This window comes from Chiloscyllium plagiosum, chromosome 29 (assembly GCF_004010195.1).
Source record: "Chiloscyllium plagiosum isolate BGI_BamShark_2017 chromosome 29, ASM401019v2, whole genome shotgun sequence".
Taxonomy (NCBI): domain Eukaryota; kingdom Metazoa; phylum Chordata; class Chondrichthyes; order Orectolobiformes; family Hemiscylliidae; genus Chiloscyllium; species Chiloscyllium plagiosum.
This window is the reverse complement of record NC_057738.1, coordinates 9,088,344-9,101,431: the sequence shown is the minus strand read 5'-3', so window position 1 is coordinate 9,101,431 and position 13,088 is coordinate 9,088,344. Positions and strand designations below refer to the sequence as shown.

The 13,088-nt window shown below is 39.5% G+C and overlaps 1 long non-coding RNA gene across 7 annotated transcripts in view; it reads left to right on the top strand.

Moving 5' to 3' along the window:
• Positions 1-13,088, top strand: part of LOC122564362 — a 103,125-nt gene that overhangs the window by 6,484 nt on the left and 83,553 nt on the right. For 5 of the 7 annotated variants that reach the window (XR_006315890.1, XR_006315891.1, XR_006315892.1 and 2 more), the window contains one exon: positions 790-840. The exons of the other annotated variants lie outside the window; for them this stretch is intronic. This is a non-coding gene — a long non-coding RNA (uncharacterized LOC122564362). The remainder of the gene's footprint in view (positions 1-789; positions 841-13,088) is intronic. 7 annotated transcript variants of the gene reach the window in all.

Sequence of the window (13,088 nt, the reverse complement as noted above, 5' to 3'; positions counted from 1 at the left end):
TCCATCTACCTATCACATTCCCAGCTACCTTCCCCCCCCCCCAACCCTCAGTCCCATCCCTGCCCTCCTATTTATCTTTCAGCCCCCTTCCCCTGATAAAGGACTTATGCTCAAAACATCCATTCTCCTGCACCTCAGATGCTGCCTGACCGGCTGTACTTTTCCAGCGCCACACTTTTTGATGCTGATCTCCAACATCTGAGGTCCTCACTTTCACCTAAGAATTTAATGGGGCAATCAACATTTATACTGTATGAGGGGCAGTGCTGACCAGTTGACAAATAGTGTTTGATTGTTAGAGATGTTGCCACAGGGCATGCATTCATTAATGCTGATTACCAGTTAACTTCTAAGCTCTGTTTAAATTTTAAACCAAGCAGATTGGTCAGGCTTAGCCCTGGGAAATGAAGCAGCAAATGGTTCAATGCACAGTATTTAAGTTGACACAATAGGAATAATTTTATCACAGAATTCTTTTTAAAAATAATTGACACAAACCTCTGTGCACAAAGGCTGTTACCATAAACACACTGTCTGTGGACTGATAAGGTCAGAGGTTAAAGATTTCACGTTTGTCTTTAACACATTTGCAGTATTTGAGATGCTTTGCAATGTCATAACATTTAAACGCAAATCCTTATAAAATAAATTGTTTCATATAAAATCATCCAATTGCTACTGAATTCATTGCAATAATATTGACTACATTTTTCCTCCATGTAGTATCTCCTGAATATATGCAGCCTGCATCCTTTGGTTATGCATCCTTGCTTATTGTCTCACACACAGGTTGCTTCTCACTTGTGATTGCTAGCAGTGAGCATGGAAGAGAAACAGCAGGTGAGTTGAGAAGCAGCTCCATGGCTATTCTGATGCTTATATATGTTGGGGTGACTTTTCTCTAATTGTGAATCCCTCTGTGATTGAATTTCCTGGTTTCAGAACTCTTGGGAATGAATTCACCCAATGCCCACATACAGTTTAATCACTAGTTCCAGCATTTTAGCGTTTATTTCAGATTTCTAGTAAATATCAAATTGCATTTTGAAGTTTGTGGTTCTGACCATTATTTGTCTCTGATTTAACAATATCACCAAACAGATTTTCTTGTAGTTTGTGGCTTTGGGAGAGCTGAAGTGAAAACTGGGAAAGAACAATGAGCAACGAAATAAAATATAAGCAAGACAAAGTAACTAAAATAGCCCAATTGTAAGAGCAATAATAGGCAGCAAAGTCCAGTGGAAGAATTGGATTTCTAGTGTGATGATACTATGACTTTAAGAGATGTATTTTGTCCTTTTGTTTACAAAGAAAGGTTGAGATCAGAAGTGTTGACCAGCCTACACTGTACTGCGAAGCCAATAAAGCAAACAACTTATGAGGCCTTGGGTTTTTCTTCTCAAGTTGGAAGACTAGAAGCAGCCTAAATGGGTGGGGTCAAGCTCACACAGAGCCAGGATTTTTAATTTTAGTTTTTCAGTAGCAGTTGCTCAGGACTTGAATCTGGGTTTAGAAGCTGCAGTACATCTCTCCCTGCTGCTTCTCTCTCTCACACACACTCTCACACACACACTCACACACACACACACACACACAGAGTTTTCTCTTGATTTATTTCCTCCTGGACTGAAGAATTATGGGGGAAAGATTTAAAAGGAACCAAAGAGGCAACATTTTCACACAGAGGGTGGTGCGTGCATGGAATGAGCTGCCGGAGGAAGTGGTGGAGGCTGGTACAATGACAAGATTTAAAAAGCATTTGGATGGATATATGAATAGGTTTAGAGGGACATGGGCCAAATGCTGACAAAGGACACTATATTTACCTAGGGTATCTGGTTGGCATAGATGAGTTGGACTAGAAGGTCTGTTTCCATGTTATACATCTCTATGACTTTAATTTCCTGTGAGACAATATGTTTTACTGAATTTTGCCTTTGCCAAGGAGGTATTTATGGGATGTTACTATATTGGAACTGTTAGTTAGTATTGGTTCATATATCTATTATTTCGCTAAGCATTTTGATAAAGTTAGTTAAACCAATTCTTTTCTTTTACTTTTATTTTGTCAGTATTGTAAAAATAAAATATGTTTTGCTTAACGTCAAGTAGTTTGAGCAGTCAAATCACATCTGGAACGCAGCACCATTCACTTACATTTGAAATAAGATAAGGTAAGGGTATAGACTATCTTCTGAATATATTTTGAGGTGGTTTGATCTGATCTGCTTCTAAGAGCAATAAGGCTTCTGTATGGGAAAGTTATTGCCAGAAGTTTGAGTAGCCTACAATATGGAGTTGATCAGATAAGATTAGATATTGGTAATGTGAGCTTTTCTGCCATTAATTGTTTTTGAATGATTGTTTTATCAAAGTCATTCATCCAACTTATGTTCAGATATGAAGACATCAAATGAGTTGACTGATATAATTGTTGAAGAAGGGCATGTGCCCGAAACGTCGAATCTTCTGTTCCCGAGATGCTGCCTGACCTGCTGTGCTGTTCCAGCAATAAAGTTTCAGCTTTGATATAATTGTTTTGTCCTGTCACAGCTATTGTGTCTAAATCATAGTTAACAGATAAATAATTCATAAAGTTGGCTTTATATGAGTTGTTAATTTCTTTTTAATACTTTTTCCAGGTTGCTCATATTTGAGCAAATGCTATTTGTTCATTTGGAATAGACCTTCAGAATTGGCTGCTGATATCTAATTCACAAATGATTTTAATTTCAATCCTGATGTTGCATGCTTAGCAATATTTTAGTAAGGCTTCATGTAAGTTCATAGATTCTGCATATTTACGATCTCAGTAGCAAACAATAGTTGCTATGGTAATGGATTCTCTTGGACCAAGTAATAAAGCAGAACATCTGCCATGCAAATCTTACTGGTATTTGGAATGTTTTTAGGAGATTGGAATAGCTGCATCAAACCTGCTCTGCCAGTTTGCTAGCCACGTTTGCTATCACAATTCCTTCCATCTTCCTCAGCTGGCCAAATGGCTGGTTTGTGAAGCAGAGTGGCACTAACAGTGCAGGTTCAGTTCCTATACCATCCAAGATCACCTTGAAGTTCCACCTTCTCAACCTCACTTCTGGGCCTGAGATTAAACTCACCACCAGTCATTTCTCTCTCTCTAATGAGAGAGCAGAGCTTTGGTCCTCTGGTGATTTTACCCAAGTTTTTCTTTTTATCTCTGCTTTAAACCAATATGTGATGGAGTCATACCAGGCACAAAGGAAGATGGCTATGGTTTTTGGAGGTCAGTCAGCTCTGCCAGAGTTCCTCAGAGTGGTGTCCTAGGCCCAACCATCTTCAGCTGCTTCACCGATTACCTTTGTTCAATCATAAGACCAGAAGTGGATATGTTCGCTGATGGTTGCACATGTTTAGTTACATTCACTACTCATCAGATACTGAAGCAGATTATATTCAAATGCAGCAATACTCTGTTTTGAATCGCCAAATTATGTTTGCATCACACATGTGCCAGGCAATGACCATAGATTAGATTTTTTAGATTACATTACAGCGTGGAAACAGGCCCTTTGGCCCAACAAGTCCACACCGACCCGCTGAAGCGCAACCCACCCATGCCCTTACATTTACCCCTTACGTAACACTACGGGCAATTTAGCATGGCCAATTCACCTAACTTGCACATCTTTGTGACTGTGGGAGGAAACCGGAGCACCCGGAGGAAACCCACGCAGACACGGGGAGAACGTGCAAACTCCACGCAGTCAGTCGCCTGAGGCGGGAATTGAACCCGGGTCTCAGGCACTGTGGCAGCAGTGCTAACCACTGTGCCACCGTGGACCATCTCCAATAAAAGAAAATCTAACCATCACCCCTTGACATTCAATGGATTGAATACTGCAATTGCTGCATCTTCACTATCAACATTCTGAAGGTTACCATTGAGCAGAAATTGAACTGAACTAGCTATATAAGTACTATATAAATATTATGGCTACAACAGCATGTCAGAGGCAAAGAATGTTCCACCAAGTAACTCATCTTCTGTCTCCTCAAAAGCTCCTTAGACAGCACCTTCCCAACCCATGACTTCGACAATCACCTGAAAGTTCTCCAACAAGCCTCTCACCGTGCTGACTTGGAAATGTAATGTCATTCCTTCAGTATTGCTGGGTCAAAGTTCTGGAACTCTCTTACTTTGGTAAGTCTGCCTAAACCAAATGCAAAACCTAAACCAGCAGTTCAAGAAGACTGCTCACCACCACCTTTATAATGACAACTAAAGATGGGTAACAAGTGCTGGTCTAGCCCAGACCCCATTAATTAATTTTTAAAAGTAGATTTTTGCATACATAATGTCTCAAAAATTAATTGAACATTCTCATTGTGTGAGAAGTTGCCTTAAAAGGAAATTAAAATCAGGAAAACTTCTCTCAATCTTCAGGTGAGGAAAAACTAATGGAGGAAACCTCTCCTGCCCTGATTAATTTTATATAGTACCTTCCATTTCCAAAAGGTAGTCTCTGCACCATCAATGTTGTGTAGAAAGTCTAACCTTGATAGACCAAATGGCCTTTTACTGATGTGAAGAAACACTGGAATTGATAGTCTCACAATGTTCCATTGTTAAGGAGAAAGACAGGGTTTGACCCTAATGACCTTCACTATTGTGTCAATTATTTAGTGCTAATGAAATTATTTGGACACACATCAGCTCTGTTATGTTCTTCCCTGTTTTAGATGGGACTAAGGACAGCTCAGGGGACAAATATAGTCCCCTAAAACTTCACCGACCTAATGGTAAAGGGAGCTGAAAATTTGTTGCTGGAAAAGTGCAACAGGTCAGGCAGCATCCAAGGAGCAGGAGAATCGACGTTTTGGGCATGAGCCCTTCTTCAGGAATCATGCCCGAAACGTCGATTCCCCTGCTCGTTGGATGCTGCCTGACCTGCTGCGCTTTTCCAGCAACACATTTTCAGCTCTGATCTCCAGCATGCAGTCTTCATTTTCTCCTAATGGTAAAGGGAGCCAAATGTACCTAAAATTATTTGAATTTACCATGATCCAGACATAAGTAAATTAAATAATACAGCAATATTCACAAAGCATTAAAAATACAAAATTGAAGCAGAAAACATAAAAGTTGAACATGACCAGTCCAATATTCAGAGTTTGATCTTGTGTCTATGGAAGTTTTTTTAATTCATTGAACACGTGCTGAGCACATTTTACTGTAGGTAACTGATGCTTGATATCTTTGTCATTGAAACCAAATGCACAAATTCAATATCCATTTAAATAAAACAACACTGAGGTTTCCATGGTGTAAATCTGAAAAAAAAGTAACCTTAACCTCGCAGCTTCTGCATTTTTAATTAGCATACTCTTTTATTTAGTGAAGTGCTTCAAACGTAAGGCTGAATTCTAGGACATTGTTTGAATATATTGTGCTTTCAAAATTTTTCTTGGTTCAGTGGATAGCATCTTACTAACTGAACCAGATTGTTATGGGTTCATGTCTTGTGCTGTGCTGTAGGAGCTTGGCTGACTCCACAGGGAATGTCACGCCATTGGAAATTCAAGGATGCATTTTTGTGCTTCCAGATTTCAGTGCACACCAATGAAAGGATAACTGAGCAAATTAATACAACCAGATTTTCTGTGCATTGTGGATAGAAGACTGGGGGTGGGGGTTTCTTTGCAGATATGCTATCCTCCCTACATAATTGTTCTTCATTTGCTAGTTCTGAAATAAACATGTAGGAAGAAAAATAAATTGTATTTATATTGCACTATTCATCCCAAAACAACTCATAATTAACAAAGTTCTTTTCAAATATAGTTGTTGTTGTAATGTAGATAACCAAACCAGCCAATTTTCACACAGCAAGATCCCACAAAAAGCACATCAACACGACAGTGACATAAAAGAATACACCAAAGTAAATCCTATTGTGTAACTAAAGCAGTTTCTGCATTCTTGTCCTCTTGCTGATAGATGGTGCTACTATTTTGGCTCACTCAGCTGTGAAGGCAGCCTACTCCAGTAACTGAGTCTATGATGTGTGTCCTCTGGATATAGTTATGCCTATCAAGCTCCAACCATAGTGACAAGACACTCTTTGAGATTGTGAAAAGGCATGGTTATGCATAAAAAGTACATAAACTGACTGAGACAGGGTAAGCTGTCAAAGAACTGTCCAAAACAATGCATGGATTTGGAATAAAGTGTTATAGATATTTTGGAGTGCCTACTCATATAAAATCATTATAGCATTTGCAATGAATTGCTGATTTTCCAAACCATCATTTTCGCAATAAGGGCCTATCAATGAGTGCCTATCAATGAGCATTTTAAAGGGCAGCTTCAACTGATTATTAAATGGAAATGTTTATTAACATAATTAACATTTAAAGCCTTGAATAAAATGCTAGCTTTCAAAAGTGATCCATTGAAGGAATTTCAATCTATTAACTTTTTTTTGTTATCAGTGTGTGATTTTTCTTCAATAGTGACATCATCAATGGATACTGACAGCACGGCTCTTGAGATTTGATGATGGTGGATGCAAAGTGAGTTGGTACGGGGGGAAGGACAAAGGATAGTGAAGATAGGAATATCAGTTGGCATGAATTAGCAAAAGGGCAATAAATAGCCATGTGGATTATTTAAATCAGAGGGGGCACAAGGGTATGAAGTATAGGTGTGTGTGTAGATAGGCATAGGGTAGTACGGGGCTACAGAGGGCTAAGGCAAATGGGTAAATAGGCATAGAGCAGCATGGGAAGCATAAATAGTGATGATGAATGTAAATTGTTGTAGAATATAGAACAAGTACACTGAATAGTACATGAACAGACCCTTTGGCCCACTATGTATGGCCCACTTCATTCCTGATTAAAGATTTTTGCCCAAAGCATCAATTTTCCTGCTCCTCGGATGCTGCTTGACCTGCTGTGCTTTTCCAGCACCATTGTAATCTTGACTGTGATCTCCAGCATCTGCAGTACTCACATTTGCCCACTGTGTATGTGCTGAGCATAACCCTAGATTAAACTAGACCTATTTGCCTGCACATTGTCCATATCTGTCTATTCTTTGCCTTTTTATATGACTTTGACTATCAACCATAAAAGGCCCTCATAATTTTATATACTTCTATCTGGTTGCTCCTTAGTCTCAGATGCTGTAGTGAAAACAATCCAAGTTTGTCCAACCTCTGGTCTAAGCCACACTCCAATCAGGCAACATCCTGGTAAATCTCTTCTGTGCCCTATCCACATCCTTGATATAATCCACCAACCAGAACTGTGCACAGTACTCCAAATGTGACCTGACCAAAGTTCTATAAATTTGCAATGCCCCAAACAATGAAGGGAAGCATACCGTATGCCTTCTTCACTTTCTTATCCAGTCACGTTGCTAATTTCAGGGACCTATGGACTTGGACCCCAAGATCCCTCTGTATATCAATGCTCCAAAAGGTCTTGCCATTTGCAGTAAACTTTCCTCTTGCTTTTGACCTCCTAAAATGCATCATCTCACTCTTTTCCAGATTAAACTCTACATGCCATTTCTCTGCTCAGCTAATCTCTGTCCTGCTGTACCCTTCCTTTGATATCCTTCCTCACTATCCATGACTCCACCAACTTTTATGTCATGGGTGACATGGTGGTGAGTGAAGGTGAGCAAGAGGACTATTTTATGTTTTAATATTTATTTTGAACACTGACCACAAGATTAAAGCCCCAAGGCAGGCTTTCCACTCAGTCCACCTCAGTAACTGGCACTTGACCTGAACCCTAAACCAGCGTGCCTGTAGACTTGAAAGTTGCAAGTGCAGGTCCAATTTAAAGGTCAGGTTCACAGAGCCGAGATTCCTTCAACCTCTGCACACCAAAATGAGAACAAAAACTGGGTCCATCATCCTTGTGCCTACACAATAGCAAACCACCCAACATCATCTCATTTTCCAGCACTCGACTCAAATCCATGTTATAGATCTTCGGGTGGATATCCACAAACCCTATTAAATGAGTTGAGAGTTTCTGTCTCTACTCCCTTTCAAGCAGTGAGTTACAGGCTCCTACCCCTCTGGATAGAAAAAAGTTTCCTCATCTCCCCTATAATTCTTCAACCAATCACTTTAAATCTATGTCCCATAATCTTTGACAGCATCACTAAGAGAAAAAAGCCCTCCTATCCTCACAACCTTGTACACCCCATCTCAGCCTCCTCCATTTCAACCAAAACAACCCAGCCTCTCTAATTCTTTTTCATAGCTCAATTTTGCCAATGCTAGCAGCAAAATCTCCTTTGTACCCTCTCTAGCGTAGTTACGTTTCTTCTACAATGAAGCTACCAGAACTGCACATAGTACCCAAGTGATTGTCAAACTCATCTTTTAGATAGCTCCAGCATAACCTCCCTCCTGTTATATTCTTTGTGTATTAGCTAATCAAGGAAAGTATTCTATGTACCTCTTTAAGTATCTTAACAACTTATTCTGCTACCTTCAGAAATCTGTGGCCATGCATTTCAAGGTCTCTCACTTCCTCTACACTTCTCAGTATCCTCCAGTTTATTGTGATACCATTGTCTTGTTTGATCTCTCCAAATGCATCATCTCAAACCTCTCCAGTTGGAATTCTATATATTACTTTTCTGCTCTCCTGGCTAGCACTTTAATATTTCCTGCACCTTCGAGCTTCCTTCCTCATGATCATCCATATGGCCAATTTGTTGTCTTGAGGAGTCCAGCCTAGATGGCATAGGTTTGGGGTGTGAGGGAAAACACATAAAAGAGACCTAAGGGATGACCTTTTTCACGCAAAGAGTGGTGCGTGTATGGAATGAGCTGCCAGAGGAAGTGGTGGAAACTGATTCAATAACTTTTAAAGGGCATCTGGATAGATAAATGAATAGAAAGGGTTTAGATGGATATGGGACAAGTGTTGGCAAGTGGGACTAGATTAGGTTGAGATATAGGGAGAGGTTGAATAGGCTGGGGTGGACCAAAGGGTCTGTTTCCATGTTGTACATATGTATATGACTGTAAATGTCTTGATCATGTTACATTTAAATCCAAACTTTTAAGCCCAGAGATTATAAACTCTTTGTCTTCAATTAAACTATTCAATTTTTCAATTATTATTTTAAGTGCAATTAATTCTAATTTCATAATCTGATGTCTGTCCTGTTTTTCTGATAAGTGCTGCAGCAAAGTAATCATTTCATATTACTGCCAGTTTTCTGTTGGTGCTCGTGATTTCTTTTTTAATTTGGTCATGTACTGTATATATCTAACTGCCTTTTGGAGATGAAGATGGTTATTAAATAGATCACTGTACACCTTGTTCCCTTTGTGACTTTCCTTTTAGTTATGTTTGTAGATTATTTTGCTTTTTTTTTGATAATTTGCCCTCCTAATTTTTTTAACTTTCTGAATGGAAGTCTTATGGTGCAATGGTTATATCCTTACCTTTGGGCCAGCAGTTCCGAGTCTGAGTACGATGCTGTTGGTTATGGAAGGTGCATTTGTAAGATAGCCAAACAGCTTGATTATCAGCCTGTAAACCCTACCAATATGCTGATCAAAAGTGGAAAGAGTGGGAGAGTTTCCTGGTAGACCAAACTGCAGAAAGTAATGGCAAACCACTGAAATACTTTTACCCATGAGCATGGACCAATCCAACAGATGTCCATGGCCCACTCCCCAGAAGCAATGATGGGAAAAATGTCAAACAAGCATAGGTCTCTTCACATTCTTCATTGTCAAACTCTCTCCTGCTCTCCTTTTAAGTGTATGGTTCTTCACATCATTAAATGTTTCCTTATATTTTATTAATTCAAGGTTACTCAATAGTGTTTAGTTTGTTCTTGTCTTTTAGCAAAATATAGTTTTCTCTGACTCCATTGAACACTGTTCTTCCATTATTAGGTTGCCTGCTGGTTTTGATTTCTGTCTTCTTGATAAGCATGTCACATCTCCTTATTGTCATTTTGTTTTCCCTAATAACTACAATTTCTGCACTTCCCCTTTTCCTTCTTTGTCTTTTCTAAGTAGATTTTACTCTTTAATATTTAGTTCCTAGTCCTGATATTTCCTTAGACATTTTTTGGTAATCCCTAATATGTCTGGATTCTTACAATGTATTTTTGTCTCCAGTTCTCCTGCTCAATTATGTAAACTCTGCATTTCTGTCCAGACACTTGATAATATTTTAATAAGTAGCTCTTCCTACCTTATACTTAATCATTCTATTATACTCTGGTCCATAATATCTACCAATCTCTGTTCCATCTAAGTCACCACTTAGTTTATTCTTTTCTCTGTTCTCTTTTTCTGTTTCATTTATATTTAGGCTGAATTAATTTCCTGCGCATTTCTCCCTTGACTTGCTAGTTTGCAGATACATTGAGATAAGGATAGATATCTGAAAATATAGTACATACTTTTCAAAATTAACTTTCAAAAGAGAATTGATAGTTATTTTGAAATATTGAAGCTTGCAGAGACAGGGAGGAATGAGAGTCTGATAGGATTTAAAAGTGCAAATGAGAATTTTAAGACAAGTATAACTCATAGAGAAGGCAACAACGAAATTAGACTGGAGAAGACAAAGGCTAAAGGGAAAAAATAACAAAAGCATGGCACTAACTGGATACTTTCACAGAGTAAATATAAAAAGAGTCATAGAGATGTACAGCACGGAAACAGACCATTCGGTCCAACTTGTCCATGCCAAGCAGATATCCCAACCCAATCTAGTCCCACCGGGCAGAACCTGGCCCATATCCCTCCAAACCCTTCCTATTCATATACCCATCCAAATGCCTTTTAAATCTTGCAATTATTCTAGCCTCCACCACTTCCTCTGGCAGCTCATTCCATACACGTATCACCCTTTACATGAAAACATTGCCCCTTAGGTCTCTTTTATATCTTGCCCTCTCACCCTAAACTATGCCCTCTAAGTTCTGGACTCCTCCACTCCAGGGAAGAGACTTTGTCTATTTATCCTATCCATGCCCCTCATGATTTTATAAACCTCTATAAAGTCACCCCTCAGCCTCCCCATTCCAGGGAAAATAGCCTCAGCCTATTGAACCTCTCCCTATAGCTCGAATCCTCCAATTCTGGCACCATCTTTGTAAATCTTTTCTTAACCCTTTCAAGTTTCACAACATGCTTCCAATAGGAAGGAGACCAGAATTGCATGCAATATTCCAAAAGTGGCCTAACCAATGTCCTGTACAGCCGCAACATGATCTCCCAACTCCTGTATTCAATACTCTGACTAATAAATGAAAGCATACTATTACCTCCTCCACTATCCTATCTACCTGTGACTCCACTTTCAAGAAACTCTGAACCTGCACTCCAAGGTCTCTTTGTTCAGCAACACTCCCTAGGATCTTACCATTAAGTGTATAAGTCCTGCTAGGATTTGCTTTCCCAAAATGCAGCACCTTGCATTTATCTAAATTAACCTCTATCTGCCACTTCTCAGCCCATTGGCCCATCTGATCAAGATCCCATTGTAATCTGAGGTAACCTTCTTCGCTGTCCAATACACCTCCAATTTTGGTGTCATTTAAAAACTTACATCTACTAACTATGCCTCTTATGCCCTACATCCAAAACATTTATATACATGAAGAAAACTAGAGGACCCAGCACCGATACTTGTGGCAGTCTACTGGTCACAGGCCTCTAGTCTGAAAAACAACTCTCCTCCACCATCACCCTCTGTCTTCTACCTTTGAGCCAGTTCTGTATCCAAATGGCTAGTTCTCCCTGAATTCCATGAGATCTAACTTTGCTAACTAGTCTCCCATGAGGAACCTTGTCGAATGCCTTACTGAAGTCCATATAGATCATATCCACTGCTCTGCCCTCATCAATCCTCTTTGTTACTTCTTCAAAAAACTCAATCAAGTTTGTGAGACATGATTTTCCACACACAAAGCCATGTTGACTATCCTTAATCAGTCCTTGCCTTTACAAATATATGTACTTCCTGTCCCTCAGGATTCCCTTCAATAACTTGCCTGGTCTATAGTTCCGTGGCTTGTCCTTACCACCCTTCTCAAACAGTGGCACCACGTTAGGCCAACCTCCAGTCTTCTGGCGTCTCACCTGTGTCTATCGATGATACAAATATCTCAGCAAGGGGCCCAGCAATCACTTCCTTTGCTTCCCACGGAGTTCTAGGGTACACCTGATCAGGTCCTGGGGATTTATCCACTTTTATGTGTTTCAAGACATCCAGCACTTGCTCCTCTGTAATATGGACATTTTTCAAGATGTCACCATCTATTTCCCTACATTCTATATCTTCCATGTCCTTCTCTACAGTAAATACTGATGCAAAATACTCATTTAGTATCTCCCCCACCTCCTGCGGTTCCACACAAAGGCCACATTGCTGATCTTTGAGGGGTCCTATTCTCTCCCTTGTTCCCCTTTTGTCCTTAATGTTTTTGTAAAATCTCTTGGGATTCTCCTTAACTCAATTTGACAAAGCTATCTCAAGTCCCTTTTTTGCCCTCCTGATTTCCCTCTTAAGTATACTTCTACTGCCTTTAACTCTTCTAAGGATTCACTCGATCTATCTTGCCTATATCTGACAAATGCTTCCTTCCGTTTCTTAACCAAACCCTCAATTTCTTTAGTCATCCAGTATTCCTTATACCTAACCAGCCTTTCCTTACACCCTTTTCTGAAGGCTTCCAATTTTCCAGCCATCCCTTTACCTTCCAAAATCTGTCCCCAGTCAGCTTTTGAAAGTTCTTGCCTAATACCATCAAAATTAGCCTTCCTCCAATTTAGAACTTCAAGTTTTAGATCTGGTCTATCCTTTTCCATCATTATTTTAAATCTAATAGAATTATGGTCGCTGGTCCCAAAGTGCTCCCCTACTGATACCTCAGTCACCTGCCCTGCCTTATTTCGCAAGAGTAGGTCAAGTTTTGCACCTTCTCTCGTAGGCACATCCACATACTGAATCAGAAAATTTTCTTGTACACACTTAACAAATCCCTCTCCATCTAAACCCTTAACACTATGGCAGTCCCAGTCTATGTTTGGAAAGTTAAAATT